The sequence below is a fragment of the Balaenoptera acutorostrata genome, chromosome 6 (genome assembly GCF_949987535.1).
Source record: "Balaenoptera acutorostrata chromosome 6, mBalAcu1.1, whole genome shotgun sequence".
NCBI classification, from domain to species: Eukaryota; Metazoa; Chordata; class Mammalia; order Artiodactyla; family Balaenopteridae; genus Balaenoptera; species Balaenoptera acutorostrata.
This window is the reverse complement of record NC_080069.1, coordinates 114,133,678-114,159,926: the sequence shown is the minus strand read 5'-3', so window position 1 is coordinate 114,159,926 and position 26,249 is coordinate 114,133,678. Positions and strand designations below refer to the sequence as shown.

At 38.1% G+C, this 26,249-nt stretch overlaps 1 protein-coding gene across 9 annotated transcripts in view; it reads left to right on the top strand.

Moving 5' to 3' along the window:
• The window catches only part of DENND1A (DENN domain containing 1A), a 537,868-nt gene that overhangs the window by 180,206 nt on the left and 331,413 nt on the right, over window positions 1-26,249 (top strand). The gene's annotated exons all lie outside the window — the stretch shown is intronic.

Here is a 26,249-nt window from a genome sequence, read left to right as displayed (position 1 = left end):
CGTTGTTCTTCTGTAATTAAATTTTCCAGCTGTTCTTTTTATTTTCCTATCTGTTTCCCAAAAGTCACTGCACTTGGGGCGAAGGACTTCACAATGTTGTCCTTGCACTTTAAGTTCTACAGATAATTGTATTTATTTATTTGTATCACATCCCTTGGGTGGGAAAAGGGATCATTGCTTCTGGGGAGTGTGTAGAAGCTGGAGAATCAGCATGGCTTCAGTTCCTCCTGCTGTTATCTGGAGCTGTCAGAAATTAGCCTGTTAGGCTTTCCCTTGGACATTTTGTGTATGTAAGATTATTAATAAAGTATGTGTCTGTAGCTCAGGACGTCTTGCAGACACTGATTGTGTCCTTCTCAGAGTAACACCCCTGCCCCCTTTGGGTCAATGAGTGAGTAACTGTTTCCCAACTTGGCTCCCTCTGTAGAGGTTTGAAAAAAGTGCAGAATCCTATAAGAAGGCTTCTTTAGGTCTTCTAAAACCCCCTTCATACACTAGAATCATACTTGCTTACTGCTCTGTTTCCTCCTGCCAGAGACGTAAGGCATGTTCTGGGGTGGGAGGATGTGTGGAAATCTGGTTTTGGAGCTGCTGGCTCTGGGCTCCTGCTGGGAGCCTCCTGAGGGGGGTGGTAAAGGCATCCCACACACCCTCCTCCCCATCTGCCTCGGTTAAGTAGGTGTCAGAGGGGCCTGCCTCCTGTCTCTCTCTGCTCATGTGCAACAGCTCAGGGCAGGACAGCAGGGAGGCGCCCCTGACAAAACCCGGGTCCCCAGGCTTGGGCCTGGGGATAAGAGGCCAGACCCTCTATGAATTCCAGAAAGGGTAGTTCTCTGGTGTACTAGTCTCTGCACTTTCTTCTCCTCCTCACTAAGAAGAGACCTCCCTGCCTCCCAAACACACACACCCTCACAGCATGAGGGGGTGAGGGCTGACTTTCAAAGTGCCTGAGCTCGATAACTCTCAGTCAGGACTGCTACTTCTGCATTTCTCTACACAAATCTTATTATCATTATTATTTTTAATCAGTGAAATCAACTTTCTTCTTCATCAAGCATAGCATCTGATTTGGGCGCTAGAGAACAACTGCTGGAAAGACCTTAAGAAGGAGGCACAAAGCCGGCTGCTTTGTGAGGCTGCTGCTCTCCAGCACACCTCGGTAGTCTAGGCCCAAGGATTGCCTGCCCAGGGTATTAGACTCTGATGTAATTTATTACTTACTTTTTTATTTAACAGTGTTTTTTTAAAGAAAATTTTCTCTTCCATTTTTGTCTAATGTTATATTTCAGCCTTGGCTAGGACACTGCATATTTATGTAGTCATTCAAAGGAGATGAGGGTTTAAACCAAGTTCTTGAAGTTTTGCAGAAAGGTTTTTGTCCCATGGTGTTTTGGGTTACGATGTTTCTTTCAAAGCCTGGATGTGTGTGTTGGGGGAAAGGGGACTCTTGAATTGCCATTATTGCATTCTCTCAGCAAATTTCAGAGAGTGGAAAGCTGTTTATTTAAAAATTTAAATTTAAAGATTGCTCGCATCTGATTCTGGCGTTTGACTCTGTGTGTCTACATGTAGGGCCATGGACTTCATGTTTGCGAGAAGCTAGTTGAATAGCCTCTTGCTGTCATCATTTAGAATGAAAAATAACAGCAATTTGTGTGTTTTCTGTCTGTTATACTAGCTTGGAACTATGGAAAAAAATTTGGTGGGTTAATTCATTAATTTGTTTGTCAGCCCTTAATTGAATGCCTACTATTAGCTAGTCCCTGTCCTTGAAGAGTTCCCAAGATGAGCTGGGGAGACAGATGATCATGCTATAATATGCTATATATAACACATAGAATGATCCCATGGCATAGTGTCTTCTTACTATTGATAATCTAGTGCCAGAGGATAGTGGCTGTAGTTAAAAATAGTCTTCTGTGAATTCTGGGACATGCATTTCATGGGTATTTAACATGAGGGCGGAAGGCTCTCTTTATCTTATCCAGCTTTTGCTTATATACAGGGCACACAAAATGGCACTTTCCCTGTGCTTGGTTTGGAAACATTGCTGGGTCGAGACTAGCATATGAGTGGAACGGCTTCTGTTAACCCTGGATGACTGGTTGGTGACATGTCCAGTGGAGAGTGGAGAAGTCTGCCAAGAGAACATGGGTGGGATTTGGGTCTGGGTTACATTATAAGCATCATCCTCTTTTGCTGTTTGGTCTCCTTCCTTTAGTTAACCTGTGTCTTGAGGTCCAGTCACCTTTCTCAGTGTGCCTAGTACTCTAGCTCAAGTCTGCTCAGAAGCCACCTTTACTTTTGTTTTCCATTTTTTCCCATGAGGGATGTAGTTCCTAGTGATGGCATCTGTGCAGACATAGCCTCCGCTGTTCTAGGATTTAGCTTCTTAGGGTCACTTTCTCTCTGGCTGCTGTCCCGAGCTCATATGCTTCCTGGCCCATATGAACGACTGGACCTTTCTGCCTTCACGCATTTACCCATCCTCCCAGACTCATCTTGGGCTCTTCTCAGAGTAGCCTTCTCCAGGCAGAGGTACTCATCCCATCCTCTGGATGCACCCAGCATGCTTTGCACACTTCAGTTACACACTCATAAGCCTTGATCTTCCTTTGTGTTTCTCCTATTGAACAGTTAACTCTTTAGGGGTAAAGATTGTGTCTTAAACAACTCTGCATCCCCAGCACTTAGTGTAGTGCTCCACCAAGATATTGTGTGCATGGCTTTCAGAGACAGGGAAATCCATTCCATTCGGTTGGAAGAACAGGAAACGGATACTGAGGGCTCTGAGTGAGAGGACAGGCCACATTGGACACTAGTTCAAAGAGAAAATATGAAATTCAGTTATTGGTTCATATTACCAAACAATTCATGTTAGTCATAAGAGGTGCACCTTTGAGTGTCACAGTGGAGATTCAATGGCACAGTGGACAGACATTATGTCCATAAAAGACTAGGTCATCAGTATTTACAAAATTTGAACTTAATTTCACAATGAAAGGTTCTTAGACATCCTTTATTCAATATAACTTATTAGGTTCATTGTTAGGGGCGTTGTCCCTCCCCCCTAGAATGTAAGCTCCATGAAAGCTTGGAATTCTTACCTTTGTTTGTTTTGTTCATAAATACACCCAAAGTGTATTTAAGAATGTCTGCATATAGTAGACACTTAGTAATACTTGTTTTTTGAAAGGCTGAATCTCTGAGTTTATTTTTAAACATTTTTTCAAAGTTGGTTTGAATTCTTGTCACCAGCTAACCTTGACAGAGATGTAGTTGTACTGAAGTATAAGTCTTGTTAATGAAAGTACCATGGTATATAAAGTCAAATGCACTATTTCTTCCCACAATTGACTGGTTCTCTCTATTAAAGCATTTTAATTTACCTTGAGAGTCACCATTATATTATTTAACTAGCTGCTAGTTAAATAATCTAGTTAATACTAGATTAAAAGCACCAGCTAGGAGAACAGGAGTTACGGGTAAGTTAGTTGTTCTTCATTATAAACCCAGGAATCTGAGAAAGTATTTTAGCATTTTTAGATAGCACCATCTGAGTCTAAGATATAATAAGTATTTACCTCTGAAATCTTTCAAATATCGTAAGACAGAGTGACCTAGATCACTTTTCTCGTGGCTTCTATTTGCCCAAATAACACATGACCCATCAAGGCTAAAACTGTAATGAAATATGCTATTTATAGCCAACTTCTTGTTTCGGATGAACAGAAGGAACACCAGAGTTCAAAGCCATAACTGTATTGCTTGGGGTTGGGGGGAGTAGATTATGGAAGATAAGCCACACAATATTAAATTTCTTTACTCTTTATAAAGGAACTTTAAAAATATTTGTGTTCTACAATTTTCTCCTGTATATATAGGGATCTTATTTCAGCTCTTGAGAAAGCTTGAGTAACTATCTTTATACCCAAATAGGATTGTTCAGAACCTATTATACATTTTGGGAAGAAGTAACTTGTTTCATCAAGATGGTATCTAAAATTTTTTTAATTTAACATTTAAAGTTTTTATTCAATTAGTGTCTTTGTGTCTAGTATATACCAGGAATGAGCAATGTATAACACGTGGTCTTTGGCCTTTATTTACCTCGGGGTCCCTTAAAATAGACACAGAGATCTAGCCCCAGCTCCCCATATGAGAACCTTTCAGATGTCATATTCATCCAAGATTTTGGTGAGCTGAATTTTCTGAACTTGGTATTTCAAACTGAAAACAATGTATACTTTTTGTCCTTTACCAAATATAAAATTGAATATATTTCTGGGTGCACTGTTCCCAGGCCACCTCTGATTTTGATACCCACTTCCCATTTCACTTCTACTACACTTACTGTCTTAGGAGCCACTTAATCTTTGGGAAGGGACTCTGTAAACAAGTAATTAAAATATAATGTGGTAAGTGCTATTTTAAAAAATATGTATGTGTAGGGTTCTTTGGGGTCACAGATTAGGCAGTGCCCGTGTCTGACTTGGAGAATTAGAGAAAGTGTTGCTGATGGGTTCCAGTTAAACTGGGTCTTAGAGAATCAATGGGGGCTTGCCTGGAGGAAAAAGGGAGAAAAGCTCTCTGGGCAGTGAGAACTGGTACACAAAGGCCCAGAGAAATGAAAGGTATAGCAAGATGAAAGAATGATGAGAATTCTGATGAGAGGGTGACAGCAAGAGATGATGCCATAAAAGTCTTGGGGCCAGGCTGTGAAAGCCCTTGTGGGACACGCTCAAGATTTTGGATTTATCCCATAGAAAATGGCGTGCCATGCAATAGTCTGGGGCAGGCGTTAGAAATATTGTTTTTACACCAAGGGTAAAGTGGCTTTTGTACATGAAATTGCTATCTACACAGGCTTGGGATTTTCTGGTTATTGTTAGAGGGATGCTGCACATCACTTTGGGAGTAACACCTGATTTAGATTGGAATTTTCAAGCCTCAACTTTAGTGGTTTTTTTTTTTTTTTCTTTTTTAATTATACCTTAATGAAATGTGTTCCTTGGCCCTCGTTGGGGAGTTATTGTCCTTCTTTCCATGCAAGTTGGCATGTGGGCTTATGTTTAAACGTTAATTGTGTTAAGTGAGAACCATCCTCCTTCTGGAACACTTTCTGTCTTAATGACAGGAACAACTGTCGCATCCTTTTTTCATCTGTATTGTACTCATTTCTACTATAAACAGGAAAGCTCAGTTTTCTCAGAGAAAAAGAAGCTAGAAGTAATAGAGTCTGCTTTTGAGAACTTCGGCTTCTCTCTCTAACTGCTCCAACACATACAGTTTAGGAGAAGAATCAAAGGACTCTTTCCTTAGGCAGGTGCAGTGGCAGAAGCCCTTTTGGATTGTGTTTTAGCTGCTTTGGTATAAAATAAGTCTATGGGGGATGGGGAAGGGAGTTGGGAAGGAAGGCTGTGGGGACAGCTCCCAGATTTTTACCTTGAAAGCAGGTGCTGCTGAAATACTCCAGAAACAGATGGAATCTCCTATTCTTGATTTAAGCTATTTATGGTTGTCTCGCCTGAGGGTATCCTGCTATACAAAAATGCACACAGCCTGATGTTTGAGGGCAGTTTGGGCATCAAAGCTGGGGCCCCTCTGGGAGAAATCAGCCTTTCTTGCCAATGCCTTAAATGCCATTTGGGAAACCTGGATCTTTCATACTACTTAACAGAAGACTTTCCTCTGGTTTTCGAATGTTTCCATCTCTCTGGGGCTGTTTGGTTTCTTTTTAATTCCTTCCCTTAAAAGTATGATGGGTACAATGTTGTTTTCTGGATGGTCAGCTGGGAGAAGACCTGATTGCTACGCAGATTATAATTCCACTCATTGTGGGTCCTGGCACATGGCTTCTGTCAGAAACTGAACCCATGGGATGGGGCCTCCAGAGGCTCTGGTTTACTAGGCCCAGGGCCCTTTCTCAGAGTATTTTGAAAGGCTTGCTGGGGGATGTGCTCATCGGAACATCACTTTGTGGGAGGCTGTAACTTTTCTTTTCTTAATTAAAAAAAAAATGAAGTGGTTGGGGAATGTTGCATGTTTTATTGCCACACAGATGCTTTCATGCTTGGAAATGTATAATCCTCTAGGGAGTCACAACTCAACAATAGTAACAAGCTGTACAGTTTTAAGAAAATCACCTTTAAAGAGGAGAAAGGAAAATAAATAAAATTGCCCTTGCTCTCCTAGCAGCCTGCTGTTTGAGGGCTGGGAAGCTGGACAGTTGGAAGGACAGGTGTGTCTTCTGCACCAGCAGCCAGCCTCAGGGCCGTCCACCATAGGAGAAAGCTTCTTTTCTCCTCCTGGTCCTTTACAAAGGAAACCAGCCTGTGAGTTGTGAGTATTTGAAAATCCAAGACTTTGGCTGAAAGAAAATTTTCATTTTGAGATTGAATGAGTTGGGCATTACAATAGACATGGTATCTTCTCACTCTGTTTTGAAGGCAGAGCACTTCCTTTTCTTAATGCTCACGAAGCTTAGTGCAGGGCAGCAAGTGAAACCGCCCTAGGAACTCCAGGAGTTCACTTTTTAGTTGTTTTTTCCCCTCCATAGCCTATTCATCTTGCTGCCTCTAGCAACTGCTGCTGATGGCTAATGTTATACCATTTTGTAGATGGATAGAGTTAAGTCAGGAGAGCTCACTATAGAGGATTTGGAAGGGAAGGGAGGAATCAGCATTTATTTAATATGCCAGGTGGTTTACATAATTCTCATTTATTCTTATTGCAACCTTATGAAATTATCTCCCTTGTAGAGATAAAGGGCTGGAGACTGAAAGAGATACAGTGGCTTGGCCAAGATCTCACAAAGAGTAAGTGAAGGAATTTGGTTTGGAACCCAAAATCCAACCCAGAGCTCATAGTCTCAACTGCTTTGGGCTTACTGCCATACCTTTCTTTTGTGTCTGATTCAAAACTTCAAATTTTATTTTCTTGCCACCAAGCAATCTTTACGGGTTTCAAAAGTTTGTTTCTCTTCGTATATATTTAGATAAAAGAACCATGATCGGTTGTTTGCCTTTGCAGAAGGAGCTCAGAGGTGAGTTTAAAGAGCTCTTAAGAATAATGTACTACAGCCCATCCTCATTCTATATATGATGAAATTGAGACCTGAAGAGGAAAGATTTTTTGTTCCAAGTTCTTTAGCTGGCTAATAGCAATCTTCTGACCCCCAATCCAGAGTCTTGTCCAGGATATGGCAATGATTTTTCCAACTCGGGAGAATAAGCCCAAGACCACCTGTGACTAAGGTTTTTCAGGACTCAGTAACCTTCAGTTAGCATCAAAAAGTCACATCCGCTTTTGGCCAGCGTCATTGCAGTCTGTGTGAACAATCCAACCATACTATTATAGAGTAAAGAAAATGATACAGTTTTGTTTAAATCTGATGCAGGGTATGTTTGAATGGAAAACCAGTAAAACTGATCCTGCCTTCTGAGAGAAAGAGAGTCTTAAGAATTCCATATGAGGGACGCTTTCTGGGAGATAGGGAGAACATTCTATAGGAGAGGCCAGTTGGTGCTTTTTGGTTGAGTCTGAGTGTCAGCAATTTTTATTGGACCTCCCTGCAAGCAAACCACTTTCCTACACAACAGCAACAATAAGCAGAATGTATTTCTTTGAGCCTTATCTTTGCTTTTCACTGGGCAGGGGGTAGAAAGGAAAATAACTCAATATGCTTCACACCTAAAATTGCCCTTTGGATCTAAGCTGCACTCTTATTTTAAGAGCAAGATAGATTTGTGAATACAAAGAAGAGTCTGAATTTAGGTTTTCTGGCCCTTCCAATGATCAGTTTTAGAAGCAGTAGGAGGCCTAACATTTATCCCTCGTGGAAAGGCCCCGGAAGACTGAGATATACCTCTTTACATCATTTCAAACAGAAGACTCATTATGCCATCTGAAGTTTGAAGAGCCCACAATTCTTAAAATCAATTATGAGTCACTTATTTTTTAGCTGTAATTTTTTTGAGATTATGAAGATATACTTCCTCATTAGAGGACCTTAGAAAATTTCAGAAAAGTAAGAAAAGCAGTCTATCATCTTATGACTCTAATAATGACTAGATGTGTTTCTTTCCTTGAATTGGGATCATGCTGTAGGTATAGTTTTCTACCTAGCTTTTTCATTTATCATATTATAAGCAAGCATCTTTCCATATCATTAAATATTCTTTCCTGAGAATCTTTTTTACTGTATAACTTATTTTTGTGAGATTGATTTATAAGGGAAGAAGCTCTTAGTTATCTAAAAAAAAAAATTTCTTGCTAAGACTTATGTTCTTTTAAAAAATGCATTTGTTCCAGTGAATTTGTCATTCAACTAATTACTTTGGTATTTTTGTTTAAAAAAAAAAAGCTCAACTACTATTTATCTTAACGTGTGAGCTATTACCCAATTCTTGACAATGAAGAATAATTATTAACTTCTGAAAACAATGAACATAAAAGTATGGAAATAGTATCAAAAGTCTTATTTAAATCAAATGACAAATAATGTATTTAGTTTACTTTTCCTTTCCATATTTTCACTTTGACATATCTTCAAAGTAATCCTTTTTATTAGTGTGAGTTGTGTTGTAAATTGCAAAAAATAATGTAGCATAAAGGGAATACTTTTAAAGTTACATAGCAATATAAATTTTGATTTTTAATATATTACATTCTGAATGAAAAGAAAGTATATGCATCTTAAAACTTTATGTAGAAATAACTTAGGGAATTTTTAAACGTTGTAGGTAAAATTAAGTTCTGTGCTGTAGTGTGCAATGGAAATTGAATAGGTGTTTATTTCTCATTCATGGGACATGTAACTACCAGTAACCTTCAGCAAAACTAAGGGCAATTATCCTCTAACTCAATTCACAAGTGTTAGACTGCCACTATGGAGATTTTTAATCCCTTATCTATAATATAAAACAATATTTATTACAAAATTAATTCTGAGAGGCATTATTTATGGTTTCTAATCCATTGTATTTCAGATGTCTTTGAAGTAAGGTGGGTGGAGCTTTGTATGTGGGGTTAATTGTCCCATTGTTCATTTATTCAGTCTGGTATTTTAACTAGGTCTTTATGTGTATTAATGAGCCCAAAATGCAGCAAAAAATGCTGGGCTCCAAAAAACTTGACATTTTAAAACTTATTTAAATGTGTGGTCGAAAAAGAAGTTGGGTGAAATTCAGTGTCCTGTAGTTTTTTTGCCTGAGCTCCTAATGACTGGTTTCCTTTAAAAAATTATTTTTTATTTTTTAAATTCTAGTCCCATAAGAAAATGAAAAGTCTTTGGGGGGATAAAAAACTAAAAGCCACAAAAAAAAACCCAAGGCAAAAAGACTCTAAAGAAACTATATTTGCTAGTGCCCAGTTTTCTGCTGAGCTAGGATTTTTACCGTCATCTGTTTAAAAAAAAAACACATATATAATAATTTTGGTTATCATTTTAAAGAAATTTTTAATTTGTACTTTTTCTTTTTTATTAGTATGTGGAAATATACTAAATGTTGATTATCCTCATTAAGTAAAGGTAGCCATTGTTCCCTAACTACTGGAAACAATACTTGTTTTTATCTTTTTTCTCTTTATTAAAATTCCCTGGAGATTATAATTCCAGGTCTTTTTATTTGAAGAGATAGTTTAACTTTCATACAATGGGACTCCCTGAATTTGTCCTCTCCTCAGATTTAGTACTTAAATTGTAATGGAATGAACATTGGTACTATATTTGATTTTTTTTATCTTCTTAAAAATTGGATTAATAAGATAAAATGTTTTCACTTACCCATCATTCATCTTTTTTCTTTTTTTAAAGGAACATCTATTTATTTATTTATTTATTTATTGTCTGCGTTGGGTCTTCGTTGCTGCGCGCAGGCTTTCTCTAGCTTGGGTGAGCGGGGGCTACTCTTTGTTGTGGTGCGCGGGCTTCTCGTTGCGGAGCACGGGCTCTGGGTGCGCGGGCTTCAGTAGTTGTGGCACGTGGGCTCAGTAGTTGTGGCTCACGGGCTCTAGAGCACAGACTTAGTAGTTGTGGCACAAGGGTTTAGTTGCTCCGCAGCATGTGAGATCTTCCCGGACCAGGGATGGAACCCGCATCCCCTGCGTTGGCAGGCGGATTCTTAACCACTGCACCACTAGGGGAGTCCCTGGTTCATTCATCTGTGTCTCAGTTATTTCAATGATGAATTGAGGATAGTACTAACTGAGAATTTTGTTGTGATGACTCATAAAACAGCACTTGATAAAGTTCTTTGTGTGTTATATCTACTGTGTAAGTGTTTAACTACAACCCTGTGCCTTTCTTTTGTAAACTGTGAACTGTAACCTGCAAAAAGAAAGTGCACTGATTTTAACTGTATGTACACACATAAGTATATATACATAAGTGTACATATATATTATATATACTCACGTAAGTACACACTTACGTAACAAATACTCAAGTAATCACTAAGTTAAGAAATTTCCAGCACCCCAGAATAATTTTTTTGCCTATGTATGTATCCCTGAATAATATGGTATGGTTTTGTCTGGCTTGGAACCTGTATGAATTGAATTATACAATTTGGAATTGTTATTTTAAGTCTTCTTTTGCTTAATTTTTGAGATTTATCTATGCTGTTTCTTTTCTTTGCTATATAGGTGTTCCATATTGTATGACCATACTACAGTTTGTTCATACATTCAACTGTAGGTAGCCATTTGGGCTGTTTCCAGTTCATGGCATTAATGAACATTTTTGAACAGATATCCTGGTACACAAAGGCACTAGGTTCTTTGGTGTATGAACCTAGGAGTTGAATAGCCAAATGTCTTGGGTACATACATCTTCAGCTTTACTGGATAATGCCACATTGTTTTCTAAGGTGGCTGTGCCATTTTATGGTTCTGCCAGCTGTGTGTAAGCGTCCTTCTAGTCCTACACTGCTTCCCCGTCTTGCTTTTTAAAGAAGACATGCAGCTTGCTATTCCCCTTTCACAAAGTCTGTGAGATCTAGGTGTTGTCCCTCTTTATTTCCCTAAAGATTAGTCTGGCCTCATTGTCTGAAGAGGCATTGCTAGAGAAAGAGACAGTGCTGGGGTTGGAAGAGGCAAGCTGATCATCTCTGACGTAAAATGAGCTGTAAGGTGGCACGGCATAAAGAGCATGGTCTGGAGTCAGAGCAGGACTTGAGTCCTAGTCCAGCTGATGTAGAAGTGTGCTTTTAGGTGCTCCATTTCCTCTTTTTGAGCCTTAATTTCCTCATATCTGCTTTTTTTGGGGTGATGACTAGAGATAATATAGGCAAAAAATCTTGATAAGGTAGTCACTGGTACCTTACAACATTACATAGTGCAGGAGTTATCAAAAGAAGGATAGACCAGTTGTAACACATACATGTCATTGTCATAGATGTGATTTGTGTGGGCATGTACATAACCAAGTCTATGTGAGCCTGGTCGCATCAACTTGAAGATGATACTTGGTGACCATGAGGTGGGCACTTACACACAGTGGGTCAGGGTGGAGAATGATGCAACATTCCTGGAAAACAATTGGCAATGTATATTCAAAACTTTTAAAATTATTCCCATTTTTGGAATCTTCTAAGGAAAACTCAAATATTTGTATAGATACATGTATGAGGATGTCTATTATAGCACATAGAATGAAAAATTAGAAACAATTAATGGAGGGAGATAGCTAGGTTAATACCATTAAAATTATGTTTTCGGTGATTAATGACATGGAAAATATCTAGGACATAGTGTTATGCAAAAAAAGCAAGAGATGAATTTTCATATATGATATCTCTATTTTGTAAGAAATTTATAGAAAAAAAACCTGGTGGTTGAATATCAAAGCATTAACAATGAGACTAGTTAGGTAATGGGATCACGGGTGTTTTAAATTTTCTTTTTTGTATTTTTTTAATGAAGTAGTTCTTGCAGTTTTATCCTGTCAAGTTCAATCCAAATATTTATTGCACCACAGTTTATGTGTTTTTTAATTTAGAAAAATGATAACTACCTTCATATAGAACATGATTCCCAGTATAGAATGCCACAAATGGTAGTACTTTAACTACCAAAATGACCACTGATGCTCTAGTATGTGTTTTTCTCCTCCTAAGTTTGCAGAATGGACTTGAGCTCTGGAATCAGACCTGTGTTCAAATTTTGGTTCTACTACTTACTAGGCATAGGAATGGAAGAAAGTCACTTCACCTTTCTGAGCCTCAGTTTCCTCATCCGTAAAACAGAAAATACTTCCCATAGTAGCCGTGAAGATTAAATGAGATTTTTGGTGCTCAATTCCAAGTAATTATTCCCATGTTGCCTTGCAAGATTTAAAAATTCTATCAGCTATAAAGTGTACCATAGAGGTAAAAACAGATTTTCAGGGGCTAAAAAGGGGCTGTACTGAATTTTCAGATTGATTTCAAGAAGCATCTTGATTTTAGAAACACTAAAAACGAGTAAGAGTTCATCTTAACTGAGAAATGATTGCATTAATTTCACAGTGGGATATTTAGCACCTATCCTATAGATTATCACTGTTTTATACTCACCTAGTTGGCCTTTTAATTTTCTCAGAAATTTCTATCTTATTTGTGTGAAAGGACTAGGAACCTGTTCCCAATTCGTGCCTCAAACCTGCTTTTTGTGGCCTCAGGATCTCTGTCATAACCCGTTTTATGCTTTCACAAACTGAGCCCCTGGGGAGCTGTCTGCACTTTTCAGTGTGATCCAGCTGAATTCCTTCCCTTCCCCACTTGAGCCCTTTGATTTGCCAGGTTTTTGTTCATCTACCCTAAGGATGGACTGAGATTGCTGAGCACGGCCTCTCTTGTGGTGCAAAGTGAGAATTGTTTCTAATTGAGCAGAAACATGTGGAAGGATCAGGAATATCTCAAGGGATTACAGAAAAATTCCAAATTTGTACTACTTACAGCTTGTGTTTAGAACAGGGTCTGCTGGGAATAAATGTTAGTTAGTGTGGCCTGTGACCTTAAAAACTGTTGACATGGACTTCAGCCAGAAACTAGCCACAGACCTCCTTTGTTAAACTCATTCATAGCTCTTTGAAAACTCTAGTCAGTGAAAGTTGCCAGCTCCAATCTAAGCAGAGCCCTTTTTTTTTTTTTTTTTCCCATGCTTTGGAAACAGAGGACGCCCCTTAACCAGCAAGGCTTCTTTAATAAGACTACATGGCCTTAAACGCAATTGGAATTGACAACTTCCTGGCTTGGGTTTGCCAACTGGCAGGGCTGTGAAGCCGAGGGGACAAACAGCGTTGGGGCGCTGTGCACTTGTGTTTGTGTATGTGCAGAGGAAACTGAACTCCAGAGCACTGCGATACCCCTTCACTCCAAAAGCAACACTGTGGCCTGAATTGGACACATCTTCCTAGTGTTCTGGCAGGGGTAGACAATTCAGAATTCTCTCTCAGCATAAGGAAAAAGAGAAAATGACTGCACTTTCTTTTTGATGGCAATGATTCTGGCCTTTCCCTTCTTTCCTCAAAACCCTTGTTTTAATCTTTTCATTGGTGTTGTGTTGCTCAAATATAGAACAGCACATTTTTGGATGGTACTCAGCATCCACTCTGGAGTTTTACTTAACAAATTTCAGTTTCTGTCAAGCTGAAGGGGTAGTCAGGATATCTCTTCATTTCACTGGTTGAGGAAACTGAGGCATGAGGATGTTAAGCAGTTTCTTCTCCCTTGCTCTCTATCAAAAGGAATCATAAGAAAAGGCCTTAAATGATTTGCTGCCCCTGCAAACCAGCATAGTAATTGAGACTAGAGACTAATATTTTCTCTAGTTTTTGTCTTTAATCCAAAGACTACATTATCTGAATTTAAAGACAGGGAGGCAAATAGAATGTTTTGAAAAAATGAATAAGTTAATCGGACTAGAAAGAGAAAGCAGTTATTCTGCTTACAAAGTTGATTTATTTTAATACTGTAACATGTTGATGGTGGCTGGGAAAGCTATCTTGGTTATCAGTTGTCATCCTGAGATATACAATCATATCAGTCTACATCTCTGTCTACTTGACTACTTGTTAAATTTTGGTTGTTGGAATATAATATTTATTTCTAGTTATGCTGTTGAAGTTGTTATTTTTAACATAAATACTCCAACAAACTTATCACTTCTAAAAGCTGCTGAGGTTTGTTGTGATTTCAGTCAGGCATGTGTGAGGAGAAAAAGGAATGTCACATTGGCCTAAGAATCAATGGCACATAGGCTAGGAATATGGAAACTCTACGAAGAGAAATTATATAATTTCCTAGAGACTTTATAAGAATTTAGATGTGATTAAAAGAGAACGCATAAGAGTACCTGATCTATCGTAGGTGCTCCATAAGTATTTGTTGAATGAATAAAATTGGTAAAGAAAACTTATTTCCCAGTCTCAGTATTTGCCCGTTCACACACACACAAATGATATCTCTTCCTCAAAACCCTTACCTCAGAGCATTTACTACTCCCACAGAAGGTAGATGATGCCCTCATGTTTTAATTACCTAAAGTTCTAACGCAAAGCTTTTAGATTTAGTCAGAACTAGATTCAAATTCAAATTAGCCACATGACAAATCAAATCACTTAACTTTTTCTGTTCCTCATTTCCCACATCTATAAAATAAAGATAATGAGATCTACTTTGTGAAGTTGTTAACATATAGGTAAAAATGTTATATGAAACACCTGATTTAGGCGTTAGAAACACAGAATTGTTTTTCAGAAAGGAACTTATTATTTTCATCATTTATTTCTCTCCTACCCTCTATCAGAGGGAGTCGTAAGAAAAGGTCTCAAATACTTTGCTGAGTCTAAGACTCTCCCTGCTCATACAGGGAATGTAGTTACTCTGAAGACCAGCTAAGAGTGCTTGAAAGTGTCCCAAACTCTAAATACAATAGAAAATCTTTACTAGCCTATGGAAATGATGGTTGTTTTCTGTGCCTGTGCGCTATACTAAGAGTAGATTAGATTGTTAGAAAATATATTTAGATAAATAGATGATTAAGAAAGCCAGATTCTATTTTTCCTTGCTTTTTGTCAGTTAAGAAGTTGCTAGTAATTTTAGAACGTTACACAGTACAGAGAATTACGTAGAATTCTTTAAACTTGTGTTGAGTTCCCTTTCACACAGGATTTCACTGTAAGTGCTCCCATTCTTAAACACACTTAAAGGTTGTTTTGCAAGTATTAATTCTGAAGCTCTCCCCCATTTGAGCTGATGAATCCGTTGGTTTTTATAACCTCTCTATTTATTTTGAGTCTCAACCTTGGTGTTTTGTGTGAATAGCAAATTATATGAAGCCCTTTTTTCTGTCTCCTACATTCCAGGGGTTTAAGAATGTGCTCTGAACAAGGTGGAGGAGGGTGAACAACTCTCATGTGTAGAAGAGGGAAGATTATTTGTCAGATTTTATTTTAAGGGAATATTTTCCCCTAAGAGTTCATAAAATGAGAGTATGTCATCTTTTCTTCTAAAGATTTTCCCCCTAATGCTACCTCATTTTCTAAACTTTCATTAATAGCTCTTTGCAGCTGAAGCAAATATTTTAGATCTTTCTTGTACTCTCCTCCAGCTGGGAGTGTCTCTCACACATCAAAGGCAGATATGAGCCTCTCATTAAAAGATACTATGAGTTCATCATCTCAGAAGAGTGGGACCTGAAAACCTGAGATAACTTTCAGCTACAAGTCATATCTAAGCTGGAGTGAGATTTTTCCGTGGTTTACCACATTTCTTTTCTCAATTTGTCACTCCCAGATGCTTTAAAGTCTGGTTTTCTCTCTTGGTTTTATTATATCTGAAGATTATCCTTATTCAGAATAGGAACTTAGTTGTAGGGCTTAGGAAAGATAACTGCTTTAAAATTTATTTTTAATAAGAAAATAAAGAATCCTCACACTTAGGAAGGAAGCCCGAAGTTTGCTTGTTATTTTTTCTCCCTCCTCTCCTACATGTGATTTGTGCTAGGCCTTCTTAGTCCCTCACTGCACTAACTGCTCTAGGGTCTATAAGGTAATTATTTGAAACTTAAGTCAGCTCTGAAAATTCTACAAATCCCTCTTTTCCTACCTCTTGCTAATGAAAAACAACACTGAAATCAGAGTTATTCAACAGATTTCTTGAGAGTATGGCAGAAAACTGGTTACACCCTTCAGATTTTATTTTTGAAAGCATTTCTAGATTAGGGTGAAGGCTGGAATGTTATACTCCAGCTAAAAGACATACTAAATGTTTTTAGCTTCTTTTATATTTATATGTGCACAAGCATACATGCGAACGTGTTATCACAAAATATTGCAGGTTTCATCATTTGAGTAATAGCCACAGCAAATCCAGATTATGTTTTTTCCATAGTATTTACTTTCCTTACTTTGGTCATTTTCAAGCTCTCTGTTAGTGTTTTCTAGCCAAAGGTGAAAGTTGTCCTCAGATAAATATTAGGATGGCCTGCCAGCCAAATCCTAGGCAACCCAGTGAATTACTCTCTTTGATAGTAGAAGGGTCTAGTTCAAGTTGCTCTGAATGGCATTTAACTATAAAACAATAGCCTTAACAAAAGTTGCTGGTGTTCTTCAAATTGTTTCTGTACCAGTAGCCAATTCTTTTGGCACTTTAGGATATGAGGTTTGTTCCATTAATAATTTGGAGTGCAAGTTTTCAGAGCATTACAAAGCCAATGAATGGAGGGGCGGGGGGTGGACAGAAAAGTATATAGATGGATTGAACATGCATGAAGTAAAAACTGAAAAGCAAGCAAACAAAAATATCACTTCCCCCCTGCCCCCCCAACACACGTACACATGCACGCACAAACCCAGAAGCTGTTGACTTGGCAGTTTTTCATTTTTTATGGCTCTAGGGACAGGTTTAAATTGGGAATTTTTTTTTTTTTTTATTCTCTTGTGCTGTGTTGAACCGGAAGGCAGTGTTTGATGTAATCTGGCCCAGATGTCAGCAGTGTGCAGCTTTGTGATGATTATTTATCTTCAAGTTTTTACTTTGTAAAAGGAGAATCAGCAAACAGTTGTTTAGGGTCGTAAGTTTTATTTAGTGCCTGTTTTTGAGATTCTGTGTGTGTGTACAGACTAACGTAGATTAGTTTAAATATGCTTTAAATGTAATTTCATTTTAGCTATTAATCTTAAAATCCTCTTTAACAAATGCTGGTTACAAGTCCCCTGATAAATGTTAATATGTTTAGCGCTTTACATTCTGGATATTGTTCCTCTTATTTCAGTTTCTCGTTCTTCTAGGAAGTTTTCTCAGCTAAGACCATTAAATTAGTGGGCTCTTTTAAATGGTCTTGGAAAAAATTTTCTCAGAATGTTAATTTCCCAGGATATTTGTATTTCTTGGTTACATAATAGCTTAGAATGTAAATGGCAAAACTTCAGTAATAGTTACCAAATAGCAGTCCATTTAGTCACTTGGATTTCAGGTGTATTTGTTTTAAGAGTATTGTTTTCAAAATATTTCCAAAGGATGGGAGTTGCTTAATCCACTGTTTGCCCCCTTTGAAGTGCTATGATGGCTGCTAAATCCCCTGAAGAAAATGGAGTTTGAAATCTCTTCCTGGGACATCCTGTTATCATATAATACTATTTTAAAGATCAAGGGATGCACGTGAAAAATCTTTGCGTCTGTTATGTTTTTTCAAAAACACCACTAGGTTTTCTTAGTAATTTTAATTCAAACTACACAATTACATAGTGACTGATTTCAATTCAAGGATAAATTTTTAAATTTTTAAATGTTTTCCATATTGATGCCAAGAGTAATTCTAACCTAGTATAATAATAATTCTAACTCAGGCAGGATTAACTACTATACTCCCTTAGCTCACCTCACTGGCTTTAATGAAATTTTTGTCTGTCTTAAAAATGCCAGTAAATTACGTTGACATTCTATAACTTTAAGATCAATAGCATCACAGCATTGGTAGTTAATTAAGACAGTCTTCATTGGCAGCAGTGTAGTATATAGGAAAGATTAGTTTTAGGACTTGGGTTCAAGTTTTGCATGTACTTCTGATAGGCCAGGTGACATTGGGCAAGGTGTCTGACCTGTATCAACCACATCTATAAAATGAGGGAGTTGGACTAGATAGTTGTCAACGTCCCTTGAGACTCAAATTTTATGTGGGCTGTTTTTTTTTTTTTTATTCAAGTCATCTTATTAAATTCCAGTGAGTTCATTAGGGCTTTATTGCTATAATTCATGTTTCTTGGATGATTCTTTCCTTATTCCCCTGAATGCGTTTGAGATGCATGATCAGAGGGATTCTAGAAGTTTTATTACAGTCTTGCCAATGCATGGAAGTATTTAAAAATTTTTTAAATTGCTTTTGATTCTTAGCATTTTTGTCACTTTTAGATGGAACATTAAATATGAAACCTCTTTCATTCTTAAAGTAGGTAGGGACAGTGGATCTACGCTATTACTGTCTTTCCCCTAATAGCTCTCCCTGGGGAAACTAAGAGGGCAGGGCACTTTTTCCTTGCAACGTTGTAGAATGACCTAGCCTGGAACCCTGGCGTAGTAAGAGAATAACCACTGGATCAGGAGAGGAAAGACCTTGGATCTAGACCCCACTCTGAGACTCATGCACTATGTGCCTTTGGGTAAGGTGCTGGGGTTTTCTCCCTGTTTAAAATGGTAAATGATAATGTTAGCCCTTCCAAGCTCACGGTACAGCTCTTACAGATCATCTGTTCTCAAATACTTACTGGGACGTCCTTTTCAGTTTTTTCTTTGTGCTTTTAGCCTCAATAAAGACAAAATTGCTATTAGTATGTATAATTATTATAAGGAATTTTATTTCTCATCAGAACTACATGTCCAGCTATGAGTATAATTGTAGAAAAAGTGTGTTCTAACTGTCTTCAGTGATTTTTCTAAAAGGTCAAAAGGTTGTTTTGGGAATTCAGAATTCTTGGTTAATAATAAAACTTATTAAAAGGAAATATACCTCAACACTTACCATTTTGAAAGGATAATTTATAGAAGTTCAGGTAAATACCGAGTGCTATGTATGCAGTGAGGGTGATGAGAGGAGATCAGGAAGCCAGCTTCTCAAAGTCTGCAGCATCTTAAAGCTTCTGGCAGTGAGTGCTGTGATAGAGTAGAAAGAGAGGAGTTTTGGAATCAGACAGGTTTGGGTTTGCTTGCCAGCTGCCCACTTGCCAGCTTATGATCTTTGTTAAGTTACCTCGCTTCTTGAAACTAAGTTTTTTTTTCATCTCTGAAATTCAGATACAAGGACCCACCTCGAAGTGTTGTTGTATGAGATAATGTTTGCAAATCAGCGGAGTCCTGGTAAACAGTAGGGGCTCTCTGTGAATGGTAATTACTCATTCCTCCCTGGATGAACAGGTTTAGAGCATCTAGAAACAGTTATAGTAGGATTGGAGTATTTTAATTTTCATCAACTGGTTAATATTGGGAAGGTCACTGAGCCCTTAGATGAATGTGTCCTTTGATTTGTCCCTTGATTCTCCTGGGGAAAAAAGCCCAGAATATAAACTCAGAAGGTTCAAGTCCCAGCTCTTATTTTTTCAGCTACATCTCCATGAGTGTATCCTAACTTTTCTGGACTTCTTTTCCTCCATCTATATAATGAGGACAATCATAAGTCCTTCAAAGTATTGTTATGGGGATCAAATAATAACACATGACACTTCTTTGTAAGAATTGAATTGATCCCTATACAAGTTTTACCTGGTGGCCAACTTGAAACCTAATAGGGCTTTTTTTTTTTTTTTTTAACTTTCTCAAGCTTTGTTCCCAAGCCCTTCCCTTTCTTGGGATGTGTTAACATAAGACAATGAGACAGAGATTTGCCACAGTAGAAGCCCATCACGTTTAGGGAACTGAGTGCTCTGTGTATTCACATACATTATCTTAAACAGCTCTGCAAGGGAAACAATATCTTTATTTTATAGAAGAGGAAAGGGAGCCTAGGCAAATAGTTACTAGCTAATAAGTTAATATTAGTTATTAATATTATATTGTCAGTATTTGAACTTAGCTCATCTGATTCTAAAATCCATATTCCTCCCACTTTTATGTGCTGCTTCCATCACATACTTTCTGCCTTATCTGACTTAGGTTACGGAGACATTTATCGGGTGTCTATAGGTGCTGGGTATTGCACTGTAGGCACTGGTGATGCAGTATTATACAAGACACTCCCATTCACCATCTTCACATGGCCCAGGGTCTGAAGGCAGACACATAATTAAACAATAAGTTGTAATATTGAGCCCTGCTAAAGAAAGCACAGGATATTAGATGACTATGTAAATGGTTCGTCATCTGTGTATATTGAACAGTTTCCTCTGAATAGTTGACTTCTCTTGGTTTCAGGTATCACAATATAATCTTACCACATTATAATCTTAAAGTAGTTCTGGCTTGGGGGTGAATGTAACATCACTTATTTCCATAATTTAAAAAAACTTGCTAAAATATGCATAAAAGTAAATAACAGCTCATATTTATTAAATGCTTACAATTTGCTGAGTGCTTTCCATGCATGCTCTCATTAAATCCTCATAATAACCTTGGGAGAGGGCACTATGGTCCCCATGGTACAGATGAAGAAACTGAGGCTTGCAGACATTAAGTTGCTTGCCTAAAGTGGTACAACTAAAAAGTGGCAGAATTCTTCTGATTCCAGAGCCTACATTCCTAAACAAATTCAATCAGATAAGTGTATGTATTAGAAAAGTTTAAATCTATTTCTTTTTCAAAATTAAGTGATACCATGACTTTTAATCCTATTTTGTCATTTTTAGTTTACAGAAAATTCACTTTTTGTAACATACGGTTTTATGAGTTTTGACAAATGCAGGGTCACATATGTACTACTGCAATCAAACTAGAGTTCCGTTAAGTCCTTGCAAATTCCCTTTGTAGTTAAACCCTCCTCCTATTCCCAGCCCTGGACAATGACTGATCTGTTCTCCATCCCTAGAGTTTTGTCTTTTATAAAATGCCACAAAATGTAATCATATGATCTGTACCTTTTGGGGACTGGCTCTTTCACATAGCTAAATGCGATTAAGTTTCACCCATGTTGTGTGTATCAGTGACTCATTCTTTTTATTGTTGAGTAGGTATTCTATTGTATGGCTGTTACCACAGTTTATTTATCTATTCACAAAGGATGTTTGGGTTGTTCCAGTTTTTATGATGGTGAATAAAGTTGTTGTAAACATTTGCATAAAGGTTTTTGTGTGAACACAAGTTTTTGTTTCTCTTGGGATTGCTAGATCATATGCTGAGTATGTATTCAGTTTTGCCAGAAACTGCCAAACTGGTTCTCAGAGTGGCTGTATCATTTTGCATGTCTACCAGCAACGTATGAGAGTTCCAGTTGCTCCTCATTTTCACTAGTATTTGGTATTATCACTGTTTTAAAATTTTGGCTATTCTCTTAGGTGTTAGTGGGATCCATTGTGGTTTTAATTTGCATTTCCCTAATGAGTGGTTTATTTTAAGCATCTATTCATGTGCTTATTTGCCATCTGTGTATCATCTTTGGTAAAGTGTCTGTTGAGTTTTAAGAGTTTTTAAAGTATTCTTGATAACAAATCTTTTGTCAGATATGCGATTTGCATATATTTTCTCTGAGTCCGTGGCTTGTCTATTCAAAGATTTTAATTTTGATTATGTCTTCACACATCAGTCTTTTATGGATCATGCTTTAGGTGTCGTATGTAGGAACTATTGCCTAACTTAAGGCTACAAGATTTTCTCCTATTTTTCTTTTTTGGAAGTTTTATAGTTTTATATTTTACATTTAGGTCTATGATCCATTTTGAGTTATTTTTTTCAAGGTATGAGGCTGAGGTTTTTTTTTTTTTCTTCTTTGCATACAGATGTCTAGTTGTTCCAGCAACATTTGTTGAAAAGTCCATCTTTTTCTCCATTGAATTACCTTTGCACCTTTGTCAAAAATTGACAGTATTTGTGGGATCTGTTTCTGAACTCAATCCTGTCTAAGTGTCTGTCAACACCAGACTGTCTTGATTACTTTAGCTTTGTAGTAACTCTTGAAATCAGCATGAGTCTTCCAGCTGTGTTCTTTTCAAAATTGTGTTTGCCATTCTAGTTCCTCTGCCTTACTACATAAATTTTGCTCTTTTAGCTCCTTGGCTTTTGATATCTACAGAAAATCCTACTGGGATTTGGATTAATACTGGGTTGAATATGTAAATCAGTTTGGGGAAAGTTGACATTTTAACAAAATTTTCAGGTCTTTCAATCCATGAAACAGTACATCTTTCTCTTTAGGACTTCTTTAATTTCTTTCTTTTGTGTTTTATAGTTTTCAGTGTACAACTCCCACAATATATTGTTAGCTTTATACCTAAATGTTTCCTTCCTGTTTGTTGTTGTTGCTAATGTAAATGATACAGTGAAAAAATTAAATACTAATTTTTCATGACTTTCACACTAATTTATAGTCTTTGTTTTCTGAAGGTATTTTCCCATCATTTAGGGTCTTTAGCAAGTAAAAGATTGTTTCTTGATGTTTCTTCTTTGAGTCTTCATCTGCTTGTGATCTCATAGCCCTTGCACCATTTTGTAACTATGATGTCAAAGAAGACAGCTTCAAAGGATATATCTGGGAGCATCTGAAAAAGAGGATCTTCTCTGTACAGGTGGATTAATTTTGAGACAGAATCCATGTTTCCTTCTTTCAACAGCTGTCACAGGCATTGCAGAATTTCTTTTGTTTTGCTTTGCGTATGAGACGACAGTTCAACTTCTTTTACTTCAGAAAATCTAGTTTAAAGTATGGATATTAACTTTTAGCATGATAAAAATGAGGCTCTATAGTAGACACTCTGGAAAAAGAGGACATTTTCTGGGTTTTTGCTCTTTGACAACTAAGCAGTTTCAGGGAAGAAAAAGCAGCTGTTACCTTCATTATATTCCCTTCTGTGGCTCTGTACCATCTCCTGCTCATGTGTTATTGTTGTGTACTATACATACTCAGAGTGCAGCCAGGCAGAGAGAAGGTATCATGCCTAGTACTTTTAACATCCATTATCCCATTTAATTCTTATGATGACTAGGTATCAATAAATTACAGATGACAACACTGAGCTTCAGAGTGACAGTGGTCTGACCAAGGTTCAATGGCTGCTCTGAGGGCATGTCTTGAACACAGGCCCTTGACCACCAGAGTCCCTGGTCTTACCCACTCTGCTCTCCAAAAGGTCCTCTCCATTTTTTTTTGTGAAATAAATTTATTTATTTATTTATTTATTTTTGGCTGAGTTGCTGCTTTGTTGCTGCGCGTGGGCTTTCTCCCGTTGAGGCAAGTGGGAGCCACTCCTCGCCGCGGCGCGTGGGCCTCTCATTGCGGTGGCCTCTCCTGTTGTGGAGCACAGGCTCGAGGTGCGCGGGCCTCAGCAGTTGTGGCACGTGGGCTTAGTAGTTGTGGCTCGCGGGCTCTAGAGCACAACCTCAGTAGTTGTGGCGCACGGGCTTCGTTGCTCCAGGGCATGTGGGATCCTCCCGGACCACGGCTCGAACCTGTGTCCCCTGCACTGGCAGGCAGATTCCCAACCACTGCACCACCAGGGAAGCCCCCTCTCCATTTTTATTACCTCACAGGGCTAACTTTTTTGAGTGATGGGTATCCTTTGAAAATCTGCTGAAAGCTCCAGGAACTATCTTAAAAAAAAAAAAAAGTTTTTGGATGTCCTTACAAAGTTTTATAGACATTAAGGGTTTTCACAAAACCCTTTCTGTGGTCTCTGGAGCCCAGGTTAAAAATCCATACTCAAGACCTCTTTTTTATGCACTAATTTTTTTCCCCCTCCAGTTATCAAAACCACCCAGTAGTGTATTCTCTCCTTTGACACTTGGAGTCAACACTACCTATCCTGGGTGCTTGCATGTGGGCAACGGGTTAAAGCCTGAGGCTCTTCCTTCTACTACTCTTCATTCATTCTTTTCATCCTTTCATGCTGGGTACTGGGGATTCAGCTATGAATAAAGCCCTATCCCTGTCCTCAAGGGCTTCACGGTCCAGTGCATTTCGGAAATAGCCATGCTTGGAATGGCTAAAGTTCGTTCAAATGATGTGGAGAGGCAGCATGGAGTAGTGGAACAATCTGGATTCGTAGTCAGACTTAGATTAAATCTCAGGCAAGTTATTACTGAATTATCCTAGGACTTTGTGTAGAGGGAATAATGATATTAACACCTGTCTTACATCATTTCTAAATGAGAGCTTTTCTTGGTAAAATGACTTTTTCCAGAAATTTAATACACATAAAGACTTCAGAAGAATGCCTGTTGAAATCTAAGCCTTTAATAAAGTTTAGTCATTATTAGCAATTAAAACTTTTTATTCAACAAATATTTGAGGGTGAGTCAGTGCTGTGAGTCGGGACCTGTTAATGGAGACAGACGTAGAAAGAAATGTCATAGTGCAACCCAAACTTTTTAAATTTGAGGTCTAATAAAAATATCCAGCAAGATTTTACTGAAAATTGGTTTAAATAGTGAGTAGAAATTATATTTGGCTGTGCAGTTTTTCTTCCTTGCTAAAAGTTGTGCTTGTTTTTCTTTTGTTGTTTGCTGTTTACCTGTTAGAATCCAGTTTATAAGCGACCGCATAGGTATTTATTTCCTCAGGAAGAAAACTGCCTTAAGATTTCCATGGCATAATTTGTGACAGGATTAAGTTATGCAACCTTTGAAGTCAGTCACAGCCTGAAAGCACAAGAAGTTGTTTACAAAGGAGCCCATCGATTCTCCCTCTTTCTCTGGAAGCATCCGAGCAGTGAGACTCGCACAGTCTGTTTGGCACAGTGGCTGCTCTCAGCTGGCCTGGGGCCCTCCTGCTGCTGGGCAGAGAGGATGCGCCAGAGCTCTGCTTGTAGCTGAGCAGAGCCCACCTGCAGGTCTGCTTGTGGTTAACTGGGGGCTTGCAACTGTGCACCACAGCCTCTGGTTTTCTTGCAATATCTTGTCCTTAATATTTTCCATCTGGCCAACCATGACCTATAAAGACAGACACAAACCAGGGTTTGAATTATGAGGAGAGTGATGCTAAAATGCTTCCAAATCACACTCTAGAACCTGTAGTCACGGGCAGCTGCCTTTGCATACTGGAGAGAAGGAAACTTTTCTCCAGTTGGTTTGCAAAGCATTCAGTCACATCAAAGACCTGAGCCACTCAGCTTTTAGGTGTCTTAAAAGGCTTCGTAAATTCTGTCTCTGAATGTCGCTGAATTTTAGCATTTAACTCACAATTGGGCTACTAATATTGAAACTTTTTGAAGAAAAATATAATGAGGGTCATGAGAGAGTTTTATATTCAACTTCTAAATTTTTAGCCGTATCAAAATCTTTAACAATTACCGAGGCTTGGGGCATACTTAATTGGTGTCATTGCTCTCTGAATGGTATTACAATTGCAGAGATGTTTTACTATAAACTTAGAACTCATTGAAACTGAGATCTCAGAAATGACTAAGAGTTGCTTTTGAATTTCTGTTTGCTAGGAATTTTCTTGTAGATAGATTTGTTAGTGGCTTTTGAGCCAGATTGAAATGGTATACAATAAAGCCAATTTCATGTTTTTGAGTCATTAGAAATCAATTTAGAATATTAGTCAAAATTAGAATGCAAGTTCAGATTTTGACAATTTTGTATCAGCTGTGAAAGCACTGGGAGTTGATTTGTATTTTTACAGCTTGATTCTTATAGGAATTGCTAACCATCTTTTGTCTTTTTATTCTTAGAACATCCTTTCGACTAAGAAAAGTGAGTTGCTCCTCCCTTTTTTAGAGGACAGACCTGTGCTCAGAGAGGTTATGCTCCGGCTTCAGTGGCACAGCCTTGAAGAAAAGGCTCGGGAGCCCTGGCCAGGCATTTTGATGCTCAGACCTCAAGTCCATGCTGCCACCTCCTGTCTGCATCCTAGCTTTCATTTTAAATCAACCAGGCTTTTCTTCTCAAGTGTGCTCAATGGATAGTTTTGCAATTTTATGGTCCTCTGCTTCTCTTCCTGTTCTCTTCTCCTCCCCTTTCCTCCTCCTCACTTCAGGTGGTGAACTCTCAGTGCCAAAGTTGAGGACAGATTTGGCCTGGAGCCAGCACTGAGAATGCAGTGTTTATTTTTCAGTACTTCTAAAGGATGAAGTTCATACTAATATGTCTCGTTAGGAAAGTTTAGGTATGTGTGATTTTAGAAGTTGA